The following is a 12746-nucleotide window of genomic DNA, read 5'->3' as shown; positions in this document are numbered from 1 at the left end:
TGGTCTTAAGACCGGTCTTAAGACCAAGACCAACTTCGAGTACCACAACACTGGTTCAAGGGTTTCTAAAATATTGTTTGAATAAAAAGTTTGACTGGAGTAGTTTGCAGAAATCTGCTTTGACTGAAAGCCATGAGTTCATCTGCTTTTTCCAAAGTTGTTTCACCTTATTCAGAAATATATTAAAAAATAAATACCTTTTTTCATAAATTATATAAGCTATTCCTTTAAGGGTGCCTATCTACCTGACCAGTCGTGAGATTTTTTTATATGACTTTATTATTTATCCATCGATCCATAATGTCCAGGGTTATGTTGCATAAAGTTTTATTTTGTTGTCAGTCCTGATGTCCAGAGTCTTACAAGTCTGTAGAGGCTAAAATGCACCTTTCCTGAGGTAAAACATGTGTTTTTAATGGCTCAATGGTGACTTAGGTTTCTGTCATGAACAGTCAATAAACAGTTGGAACTCATAAGTTAAAAAGTGAATTACTCCAAAACTGAATCAATTCCTCATGGTGTAGCTGATGTATAGAAATGACAATCTTTTCCTCTTCCTCGAATCTTCCATTAACATGACTCATTAATTTGCTGCAGCTTTGCAGACGATTAAAATGGAATGAGCGAGGCTGATATTCAGTTACCCTCCCTCCTGGTTCGCAGGATTTGACCATGCGTAAAATTTTCATGAGCTTGTTTCTTTTTATGAGTCTGCTTGTTATGAATAATAGCAGTGTCCAATTCACTTGAAGTTATGAAATCTGTTTCTAGCTTTACGTGACGGTCATATTAAAACTATCATTGCAGGAAATTTAGCAAATATGCTGGCCTTGACTTGCTCAGCACAGACTTCATAAAAGAACAGATGCTGATTTAAAGCAGGTTTCATCACGTTGGTTGTATTAAAGAATTTTCAACTGGACAAAGAAGAAAACAGGAACTACTCAAATAGCAGCCTGGCTTACCCGTGGCTCATTGGATGCTTCCACTCTAATTAATAACTTAAAGCAGATGTCACTTGTTCTTTATGGTGGTTATTTAGAAAGACCTGTTTCTTTCAGCTGTTTTTCTGGTGTTTGTCTTCCGCAGATGTACATCCAAACAACCACACTAACCATCTCTGTGAGCCTGAGTGCTTCAGTGTCCCTCGGGTTGCTCTACATGCCCAAGGTCTATGTGATTCTTTTACACCCAGAGCAGAATGTGCCAAAGCGCACTCGCAGCCTGAAGGCTGTGGTTACCGCCGCCACCATGTCCAACAAGTTCAACCCCAAGGCTGGACTCAGACCCAACGGAGAGGCCAAGACTGAACTATGCGAAAGCCTGGAAACACAATGTAAGAACCCGAATGCAAATCAGATACCCTTTCACTGAAGACCCACAATGGTTTGTTTTCCAGAATTGTTCTTTCCTTTTGTATGCAAATCAAACTCAATTTATGCTACGATATAAATCAGAAAGAAAAAAAAAATACTTTTAACAAATTGAGTAGCAAGATACTTGAAACCTCACTGAATCCAGTAAATGTGTCACTCTTGCTGTTTTGATGCAGAGGCCAAGAGGGTATTGGTGTTAAGAAATAACTTTGGGAGTTTAAGGTGTGTTTTGCTATTGCTATACTATCAATAAGAAATCTGATGTTTTCTGATGTCTGTACATCTCACATCCTTTACCGTCTTACTAAACTACATCTTATCCCATTTAACGTTTCACTTCCAAAATGCAACTTTTCATACATCTCTGTTTATACTGTTTATGTTCATGCCTGAATAATGAATTATTCCCTCTATTAACATGATGCTGATTGATTACCAGTTAAATACAACAGTCCTGTTTGCACCCCTACCCAGTCTCATCTTTCAGTTGCTTTCTGCCACCTACCTCATGAGTGATGGGAAACAATTGTTTTTCCCATTTTGTAACAATTAATTTGTTTCGCCTCCACACGAGTAATTTTTTTCCCCAAAATATTTAATTTTGTTGTTGCATCCACTTAGTGTCTAATTGTAAATGTTCAGTGTGTACAGAGCACATTGCTAAACTACACATTTAGATGTTTAGACAAACAACACAAGTCTATCATTAAATCTACTATTTTTGTACATGTTAGTAACTGAATAATGTTAGTAACTGAATAATGTTTTCAGTTAGTAAAATGAGGGATGGCTTTAATAAGCCTTTTTAAATCACAAACATCTTCCAAAAAGCTAACCCGGCCTATTTATAAATCATGATATATGGCCTCACCCTGCACCTTATAATTTAAAAAAAGCAATGAGGCAGTTTAGGATGATGGCGGGTATTGTGCAGCATCACCGTCAACACTATGCATTAAATTTGAAAGGAGTCCCTGCATGTAACTCTTTTCAAAACAAAATTCCAGGCTAACTCAGTGCAGTTACTTCATTTATATTTCTCACCTTCTTATTATTCTTCTAAATAATTATTTTTGAGTCTTGTCTGTGCGTGTAAATCCTGCTGTTGACTGGTTGCAAAAAAAAACAAAAAAAACAACAAAAAAAAAAAAAACACTTAATCTTTTTTGGATGAGATTTCCTGAAACATTTAGTGCTTAATTCAGTTTCTTTACCATTTTTATCAAACTAATGGCTGCTCTTGTTTTACAATCAATTGCTGTCTTTGAGTGCTGCTGCCGGTTCCTCTTGTCCACTTTCCAAGCGGGACAGTTTATCTTGCACAAGCCTCGTTTTTTTTAATGAAGTCCTCAATGGTTGCATTACAAATGCTGCCACACTAAAATAGTTAGGCATATAGAGCATAGTAACAACCAAAAACTACATTTTTATTTTTTTCTTCAAAAATTAAAACAAGACTGAATGTAAAATCTAAAAATCTATTAGCCTATTCCCATTAAATTGCCATTAAACTTAGTTTTTGAAGAGCAAACAAAACCATTAATCAGCAATGTAATTATTGTTCTTTGGTAACAAATTTTAGTAATTTTCCCACATGCACAGCTTCCTTCCAAGTTCCCAAACATGTCTCAAAGGAGTTGAGACGAGCACAAATTCGGAATATCTGTGAACACAGCAGCAAGGTCGCCTTGGTTTACACTTTTAGTCAAATGGCAAAAAGGAGAAGCTTCTCTATATGTTAATTTAGATAAAAAGTTTAGTGCTTAACTTAGTTTCTTTACCATTTTTATCAAGTATGCATTTTTATCAGTAATCCAAAACAAACAAGCTAACATTCTCGACCATGTTAAGAACTGACAGGGAGATGAGCTCAAAAACTTTTTTTTTTTTAATCGGAGGTATTGCACCTATTTGTGGTTTTTTAATAGCACCTGGTAATTTAAACATTTTTTTCCCTTGTAACACATTATGTTCTTTGGTTTACTCTTATTTGGTTCTCATGAGACAGAATAGTTCAAGAGTTACCTGCTTCAAATATACATACAAAACAGAAATTAACTGCCATTTGTAATGCTCCTGCTACCGATCGGAGATTAGTGCAAAGCACTCCCAAGTCCAGCCTGTTGTTTAAAACATCCTGAAAAAAATAAGCTTATTATTAAAAAATGGAAATGTGAGGTAAATGTAGTTGGTGAATTAAAATGGTATTTTCTTACAGAAAGTTAGACAACAATAGACCAGATCAAACATTTATTGAAAAAGATATTTCAGTGATAGAGAGCAGTCCTTCTGTGGAAAACCAACTGAGGAAAGAAGTGGCTCTGCCACAAGCTCTGCTTAGCCCTGGATCTGCAGTTGTGGAAAAATCTCTTTTAAGAAGCAGTCAAAGACTTTAACAAGTAGCAAGATGTCCTCTGACTATTCCTAATACCAATGAAAGTGTACTACGGTATCAATGACACAACCAGGATTTATTCAAGATAGGTACATAATGAAAACTGAAGGAGCAAAAATACTTATGTTGCGTTCAAAGCACTCTTCTTCTGCTTGCCTTGGGCAGGAAGCAATTTTAATCAGTTTTCTCTGTCAACAGAAATCAATTCACTCAGTCTGGTCTGAACCTGGCCTGAAGATGGAATCAAGGCTTTTGTTGCACATTTTAAAGCTTCAGTCCCCCGTCTATTATATTAACACCAAGAATGGAAGTGTTTTCTTGTGCATACAGAAAAAGAGCTGACGCTGTTTGTTTTTTTACCTGAAAAAACTTAAATGTATAAAAAATGTATGACAATGCAGCACGGTAACAAAAGCACAATGCTCAGTTTACAGTAGAAAGTGTACATGTAAACAGACACACCACCATTATTTCTGTTCAAGATTCAAGGTTCTGCTAGGGTTTAATTGGGCCTTTTGTTGCAATAAGTGGTGCGAAGGCAAAAGACATAGAATTGATAGCTGGATACAATTTATCCAGATGGGATTTCAGTTTCCAGAGGCTGTACAGTGCTTGGCTATTTCAATAAGAACCATTTGTCATTGTCAACGCTGGTGTGGATGAAATTGAAAAATTCCTGTCTAGGGCAGCTCCCACAACAGCCGGGATCTGGTTGCAATATGTCAGGATTTATCTGCTCCACCTCAGTGAATCAGCTAACACGGTATGGGCACACAACTGGATAGCTGACTTTTGACAGCTGCAAGAAAAGAAGGTGGCGAGGTCGCTGTAGGCAATGCAAGTGTGCAGTACCGCAAAAAATAAAAAAAACAACAAACAGAAGAGAAATATTAGGAATTACTGATATTATTTCATTACCGTCGTGTGGTGGCTGAAAACTATTTAGCTTTTATTTTTATCCATTTTTTTGACATTTCATGTAATAGTTGTTACATCAGAAAAACAGCAGAAAGAAAAACCTTCACATGGTAGATATTCCTCTTTCTCTGAATTTGAGTCTCAGTTCCCTCTTTTATTTCTTCTCTTTCAGCCTTCTCCACAAAGCAAACCTACATCAGCTACAGCAACCATGCAATCTAAGGGACAAAGGTTCTTATCTCAATTCAAGATTTCCACCCCGGCGGAGAAAAAAAATACACGCAGTGGAATTTCACAGCTGAAAAAAAAAGAAGTGTCATTGTGTAGTGGGAGATCACACAAGCATTGCCCAAAGACATGACACGCTGAGGAGAATCCACAAAGAGGGGCGGAGATGGACAAAAGAGACGAAGGGGACAGATAACTGTACAATTTTAAGGTTCCATCTTCTGTCAACCAAGAGTACACACACGCCGTGAAAAGAAGAAAAATATTAACAGGACAGAGGCCTGGAGACTGAAAGATGGAGTTTTTCTTTAGTGTTTACATTTCAGTTATGCCATCTTTCAGAGACTCCTGTCATCTTACACACTGCTGACTGGAACTGAATCCAAATGTACTTAGTGTTATCTTCAAGTACTTTAAAGGCATCAGAAGGGATTAATCAACACCAAAAAGGCATGAAGACATGATCCATGGACTTCTAAAACAGGCTTCTGTTTGTTTTTATTCATAATACATTCCAGTCTTATGACTCAGATGACTGGGAACGGGGATCATCTCAACAATGCAGCAGATCTGTACCAGACTACATGTGTTTTTCTGTCCTCTTTCAGGGTCCAACTGAGTTAAGAAGGACCACGCTTATATAAGAGGATATTTGCCGTTTTTGAGCATGCCAGTTTCAACATCCTGTATTGTGTTGTTTACCAAATAAACTAAGGAAAAAATGAAGGAGAAGAAAAAAATACAATATCTTTGGAATGCTTTTAAACTTTGTTGCAGCGTTGTTAAAATTGTTTAGGCACGAGCCTACTGTGCGTTCAAAAATCTGTTCTCAATTGGTGAAAAGGTCTAGTGAGTGATTGTTTATCTGTGCTTAAGTGAGATCATGATTTGTATTAACAGCTAGCCTAAAAGGCTGCCACTGCCCTCCTCATACCTGTATGTACTTTGAAACGGTGGACCGTGGTTGGTGTTTTAGCCGTGGGGATCTCACTGTGAGCCGTCATCCAGGATGACCCTTCCATCACTGCCATCAGTTACCCTCCCGGTCACATGAGAAAACGTAAGGCTGAAGCGTAGCTGTACAGATCCATTAGCAAGGGAATTAAGATGAAGTGCGCCCTTGAGGAGATCGTACAGCTTGCCCTGAGGATGATATCCATAATGGGCCGGCTAGAGAGAAAATTCATTACTGTACATGTCCTCTTCTGGCACTCATGATAAGGGGGAGGGGTAAGGAAGTTGTAAAGCTTTTCAACAAATGAAAATCAAATTGCAAAAGATATGCTATATCTCTATCAATCCACCCCCAGCTCGCTGAATACATTAATATTTGGCTTTGTGCAGTATAAAAGCCCTCTGATGTCTTGGGGAAAATGTTGTGGGGTCATTTGTGTTGTGAGTTCAGTGCTGCTTCTCATGCCTCCCTCTTTATTACTTTCAACACCATTTGTGTTGCAGAATAAAATGTGAGTGCTGACCAAATTAAATGGCAAGTTAATGTATGTTATTAAATAGATTGATGATGTCTGCTTTATGTCCTGACATATCCTAAAATTGAGGAAAATTTACAAAAAGATGCAGTGCCTGGCTATATGACTATGTATTTGTAAAACCTCAAGAAAACTTAAGAAGTGTGTGAAGCATGTTTAGTTTTTTTTATACAAAATTTATTATTTCTATTAAAAATGTTTTACAACATCTGCGTCCAATTTTAGGATTTTGTCTATGAAAAAACTGGTTTGTGTTTCTGTTTATTTGATCAGTTGGGTGAAATAAATCTCTTCATTTTGCAAGGAAAAAAAAGGAAAACAATGTCAGCAATTGCCTGAAAAATATATTTTATAGCAGGAGCTCGGATAAAGGCACTAGAAAATGGTGACTCAGAGGAAGGAAACATGAAATTATTTTAAATCAAGGCTTAGCCGTGCTTAAATCTGAGGTCTTTGAAGGCAGCATGCTTGCCGGCGTCATCATCTTCCTGCCTTTCCTTACAAAAGGATTGAAAATAACAGTTGTTACATAGCAAGTGTGTTAAATGCATGTCCAAAGTGCACAATTACAACAATATACATGGGGGAGTGTACATTATCCTCCCACAACACAATGGAGAGACAGTGGAGGGTAACCTCATGAGATTACAGGGTTTTGCATAATACACCATCACGACTCCTGTATTCTGCATGTTTTGAACAATGTGTTTTAACAAATTTAACACCAATCTATTCTGCATAAAACATATAGATCTAGATCATCTGTCCTGATAAAGTCAAAACATTAGTCAGTTTAAAATAAAACTTATATTTTAGTGTCAGAAAACACACAAGGAAAGTCTGAAACATGAATAAATCAAACTTGACCTTTTACAGAAAGAGCCCTTTAAGATAATGTCAAAACCAGGTGCGTGCATTTCTAAGTGAATGATGACTTAACATGCGTGATTGATCTGTCCGGATTTCAATATCTATAGTTATGTTCACACAATAGCTTTTTCTTGGCATAAAAAGTAATTTTCAAACAGGAATGTGTCCATTGGCAACCCCAAAAAGAGATGCAGGAAATGTAAGTGAGCTCTGTGGAAGCTACAGTAACTGGTAAAGAAGTTGGATCTCTTCCAACTTCCAAATAATATCTTGATTCAGAAAAAAAACATTTTACTCTCGGATTATGAAATAATATGAATCTTGCATTTAAGGGGGGGGAAAAAAACCAACCCAAATCTCAAGGGTGCGAACACAACACAGTTCTTGCGACGACTACATCAGATAATTCAAACAGGAAGCGAACACAAGAACCACCAAGGATAAAGTAAAAAACTCAGCAGATAGGAAAATATTTTAGGATTTTCCATATCCTTAAATGCATGTCCAAAGTACATTTTACATGACCTCTGTCAAACACAAAATGTTGATGTCCAAACATTGCAATGTTAAATAAATCAGTGTCTGTTCTCTCAAATTATTCCTTCGGCATGTCTTCTTTGGATAGGAAGCTGCACAAGCAAATCAACTGCTTTCCACTGTGGCTGAGCCAAATGAAAGATAAAGCCTTTTTCTACACAAGCCATCTTATTGTACATCAGTATTTAACTTCAGTTTCAATCACAATGTCTGCAGCACCAACTCAAAGGAAGTGCAGACAGACTTCTAAAGCTTGAGTGGTGTGGCAGACGAAGTCCTGAGCTACGTTACTGTAGTGCAAATAATCCTCCGAGTCAAGCACTGATCATGTGAAAAAAGTAAGACACACAATGGCTGAACGACTGTAATATAAAGTAGGATGTTCTAGTGACACAACTGGTTAGAGGAATGTGATGGTACAAGCCCATGAACATCAGAGTAGACATATTGGTCAAAACTGAAGAAATTGAAACACCCAACCTTACTCCTGTTCTTTGTTTTAAGTGGATTTCCAATTCTGTGATCAGATAAAAGCAGGTTGGAGTCTGACTCCATTAGGCTTTACACCTGAATAATTAGTTATATCTCTGCATTTAAGTTCAAAGTACATTTTAAAGAGAAATTAGAAACATCAAATAAAATTTGTTCTTGTTTGTTTTTTATTCTATATTTGTATTATTTATTCTATGCAAAGAACTAAACATATAACACAGATAATTTCTGAGCTCTGTGATTTCCGGCTCGAAATGCAAGGGGTTTTCTTGTAAATGTGGAATTGACAGCTGAGTATCTAACAGCTGGTGCTTCTGTGCTTCGATGAGCCTGTCTGAGTCTGGAAGGCAACTAATTTAAATTTTAGAACATGTGTAATTTTTTTTTTTTTTTTTTTTTTTTTAAGCAAATGTTCTGTGTTGAAACAACTCAAGACATCCATAATGACATGTCAACTGCAGGGGTCAGTGCAAACTGCCCAGCTGTTTTTTTGTGCAGATTAATGGATACAAATTATTCTTCTGAGGGAGAATAGTTTATCTGAGGAACTGAATAAAGTATTACAGCAAACTAGAATAAAAAAGGTTTTCTCACACCTAATTGTTTCACTATAAAGGTAGAAAAAAATCTGTTTTCAGGAAGTACATACAAACACAAAAGTGGTTTGAGGTGCAACTTCTAACATTTCTATAAATTTGTGAATGTCATCCCTCGTGTTGAATAAAAACCCACAAATGGTCACTTCATTTGGCTTGAGTCATGAAAGCCAATTGATTCTATTGATCATTTAAGCGGTATCTGACTGCTCTGGAAGTAAGCTGGAGTACCGATGCTGAGGCAGTCCTTGTGCAAATATAAGTGGTTGAGCAGATGAAATGTTTATCCACTAGGCACAGACCTTTTCTCATAAGCACCTGAACACAGAACAATACAAGTACCCTCAGGTGACAGAATGAACGCAGGAGTGCATTTGTCTGGAATCGAGCATCAATTTACAGCGGGATTGAGAGAAGCGTGGCGGTGGTGTTTTCTCTCTGGGCTCCTGTGAGTGGGCTCTCTCAGCTGTGTTCTGATGCCATTGTATACTACGACAAACAGGGGCTGCTTTGCTGTAAAAAGCAGAGATCTGGAGGCTGCGTTAGAGACACAGTTGGCCAATTTAATGCTGAAAGGAGAAGCTGAAAAATGTATGTGTCCACATTTTTTTTGTGATGTTAAACAAAAAAAGAACATTTTTTGGAAGCTTTGAAAGTCCTCAGCCCACTTAAAAACAGTCGGCCGACGTTTCATTCATCTTTTGTCTTAGTGGTGACTGATCCCAGAAGACATGCTACTGTAGCTTATACACAGTGCATACACTATGTTGCTAGGAAACAGTGTCTCATGAATATCCTGCTGTTATTGCACAATCAAAGGGGTAGGGCTCTGACAGCTAAGTAAGTGTGTGAAGGCAAAATTCTGCACAGATGCACTTTTCAGCAGTGCTAACTTAATGTTAACTTATGACTAGCATTTTTTTTGTATATTTCCCCATTAATCTAAACCCCTCACTTACTCAGACTTTTACATTATTCCATTCTGCTTGTACAAGCTCATCAAGGCATGTTTGATGCATATAGACTTATCAAACCAGTTAATCTGATACCTACATCACCATAAAAGGATATAATGTTGTTGTTTTTTTTGTTTGTTTGTTTGTTTTGTTGTATTTTTTTTTCCTAAACACAAATGTTTTTAACGGTTGCTGTGCAAATCAACAAATAATTCTGATTCTGAAAATGTTGTGTTTTACCATTTCTATTCCACTCACACTTCGGCACAAAATCCTAATTTGGTTGCTGGAAAAAAAAAGGACATTTAATCTAAGGAGCCCACTGCAAACATTTACAGCTGTTAAGATTGCAGCTATATGACTGCTTTACATGTTACAATGTGAAAATCATCTGGAAATGGTTTGTTTTCTGGAAATGCCTTCAAAAGTTTGCAACATGACCGCTGAAAAGTTCACCTCAAGTCTCAGAACAGCTAAAGTGAATTTGGCACATAACCTCAACATTTTAATCACCATCTTGGCCATGCTGGAACTGCAACCTACGTGCTAAGAAAGCTAATTTTACGTAGTCAATAAGTGATTGCCCATGTTATATGCTGATTAAAGCTCTAACCAACTGTACATAGTTTTAACAAAAGTTACCAGCCTTTAAAAAGCTTCATAATAAAGTACATCTATTGTTTTTCTTCTTGTATCATATGCTCAGAATAAGAAAACAGTCAAAATAAATAACGATGAATGCCCATTTATCCATTTCCCTTTAAGTCTGCAAAGAGTTTAAATAAATAACAAAGTTAATCAGTAACTCTTCTGTATATTTTAATCCTTCCCCTTTTTTTTTTTTTTGTTATTGTTGATCTTTTCACAACTTTCAGTGTTTATCACACATGATCACATATGGGAGGACATTAAATTGATTTTAATAATTAATGCAATTTTCTGTTTATAAAGATTGAATATTTTGAAAATCTGATTTTTGTTTCAATGCACTCCTTTTGTTCCCAAGGTTCAAACTGATGGCATCCCGCCCAGGAACTTCCATCTCATTTTACAAGCACGTTTTCCAGATGGTATTTATTTGAACTTTCAATTCAGATCTACAGCCGAAAGGAATGGCTGAAATAAAAGCATGTTTTTGAAAATATTTAGTATTTTTTTCTTTTTTTTCTTCTTTTTTTTTTTGTAAGGGAGAAACTCAGAAATCAGATTTGGTATGAAAATGGATTTTATTTTTTGAGAAATATTGGCCAGCTCAATGATTACAGCCATAGAGGATTCTGTGTTTACAATTGTTTCTCATTTATGTAGAAAAACTCAGAAGGGGCTGATTATTAGAAATACAGTTAAATTTTCTGTGCGTCATGTGTATGTTCAAAGTCAAACACTTCTTTTCTTGTGCCATTTTTTTTTTTGCACTGATAGTATTGATACTTACTATTGCAAAGTTTCAGTTCCAAAACTTCCATCTAAAATGCTGATTGATTCTTTGACTATTTTAGTCAGCGACAACATAGAAAAATGTGTACAGTTTTACATTTACAATTAAAAGCGACAACATAAATTAGAAATAGAAAAGAATAGGCAAAAGGGTTAGCTTATTTGCATATATGTTTTTAATAATTAGGTATAAATGAAATAATTCTGCTTTTCACTAGAACATCACATTTAGTGGATTTATACTGTCCTCTTAACATTATTTTGACTTACATCCATATCATTGAACTACAGAAGAGAAGTAGTTTTATGTGTATTTTGTTATAAATGTATGTAATCACTATGCACAGTAGATAAAGATGTCCTTAGGAAGTTTAGCTCTAAAATTAAGACTTTAGAGATTACAGTTGTCTGCAACGCACAGAAAGTGATCATCTCAAATGCAGAAAAATGTTTCTAATTGAGCCCAGGGGAAGATGAGAAGCCAGACAAATGCTTTATGTAGAGATCCTGAGGTCTAAGAGAGACACTTATTTTCCTCTGGGAGGGAAAGACGAAGAAGAAAAAAAGAAGTGTGAGGAGGTGGGCAAAGCCTCTGCGATGAAACTAGGCCATCCTAACAAGGACAGGGAACGGCAGTGACAGAAGAATCTAGTCTTGTAAACGACAGCCAGCTCTTATATTTCCCATCGACGTTTCCTTCATTTGCTATGCACCATTTCACCCTCTGTTTTAGGCTCTGTTGACCTTCAGTGGATTATGTTGTATAGTAAACACAATTCATTGCTTTCAGTGCTCTTTCCGAAGCTGCTTGACTATACACAAGATGCAAGGCACATAGTATGACAAGAAGGTCAACTTGTTTCTTCTGAATAAAAGAGTGTCTAATGTAAGGGCTAACATAATATTCTTTCAATATTTAATGTACTAATAAATCTTGAGAGGAACATTCTTTAACAGTAGATTTACTCTTCCGAGACTCAAAATCTTTTGGTACATAAAATATACTTACAAATTTGATATAATTCCTCCAATTTGTCATGAAATGTACATGTATATAAAAATCAGTTCCTCAAGGTCTTAGGCCAATGTATTCAACTGAAAAAAATGTGAACTGCTACCTCCAGGTTTTGGGTCAGTCTTTGCCTCAAGCGAAAAAGTTCAAGTATCTGAGTATCTTGGTAGGATGGAGCTGAATGAATGACAGATTAATTGGGGCTGTGTTAGCATACAGGCACTGCTTCAGTCATGCTGAGAATTAGTTAAGTCATTATTTTGTAGAATTGATTTTTCACTTTGAAATTAAAAGGAGATTTTTATATATATTAATTATAGCTGATTTGTAAAAGCAATCAATTTTAGTTTATATATATATATATATATATATATATATATATATATATATATATATATATATATATATATATTTTTTTTTTTTTATTTTTATATATAAA

The 12746-nt window shown here is 36.0% G+C and overlaps 1 long non-coding RNA gene across 1 annotated transcript; it reads left to right on the top strand.

Annotated features, from left to right (window-relative positions):
• The first annotated feature begins 18 nt into the window (after positions 1 to 18).
• Positions 19 to 7611, top strand: LOC106943030 (uncharacterized). Its single transcript, XR_001423795.1, has 2 exons — positions 19 to 1336; positions 4862 to 7611. It is a non-coding gene; the product is annotated as an uncharacterized LOC106943030 (long non-coding RNA).
• Positions 7612 to 12746: the final 5135 nt, after the last annotated feature.

Source organism: Poecilia latipinna, unplaced genomic scaffold (genome assembly GCF_001443285.1).
Source record: "Poecilia latipinna isolate Pla-1442-1.1 unplaced genomic scaffold, P_latipinna-1.0 Scaffold4800, whole genome shotgun sequence".
Lineage (NCBI taxonomy): Eukaryota > Metazoa > Chordata > Actinopteri > Cyprinodontiformes > Poeciliidae > Poecilia > Poecilia latipinna.
The sequence above is the reverse complement of the archived record's forward strand: the minus strand, read 5'-3'. Positions and strand labels throughout refer to the sequence as shown.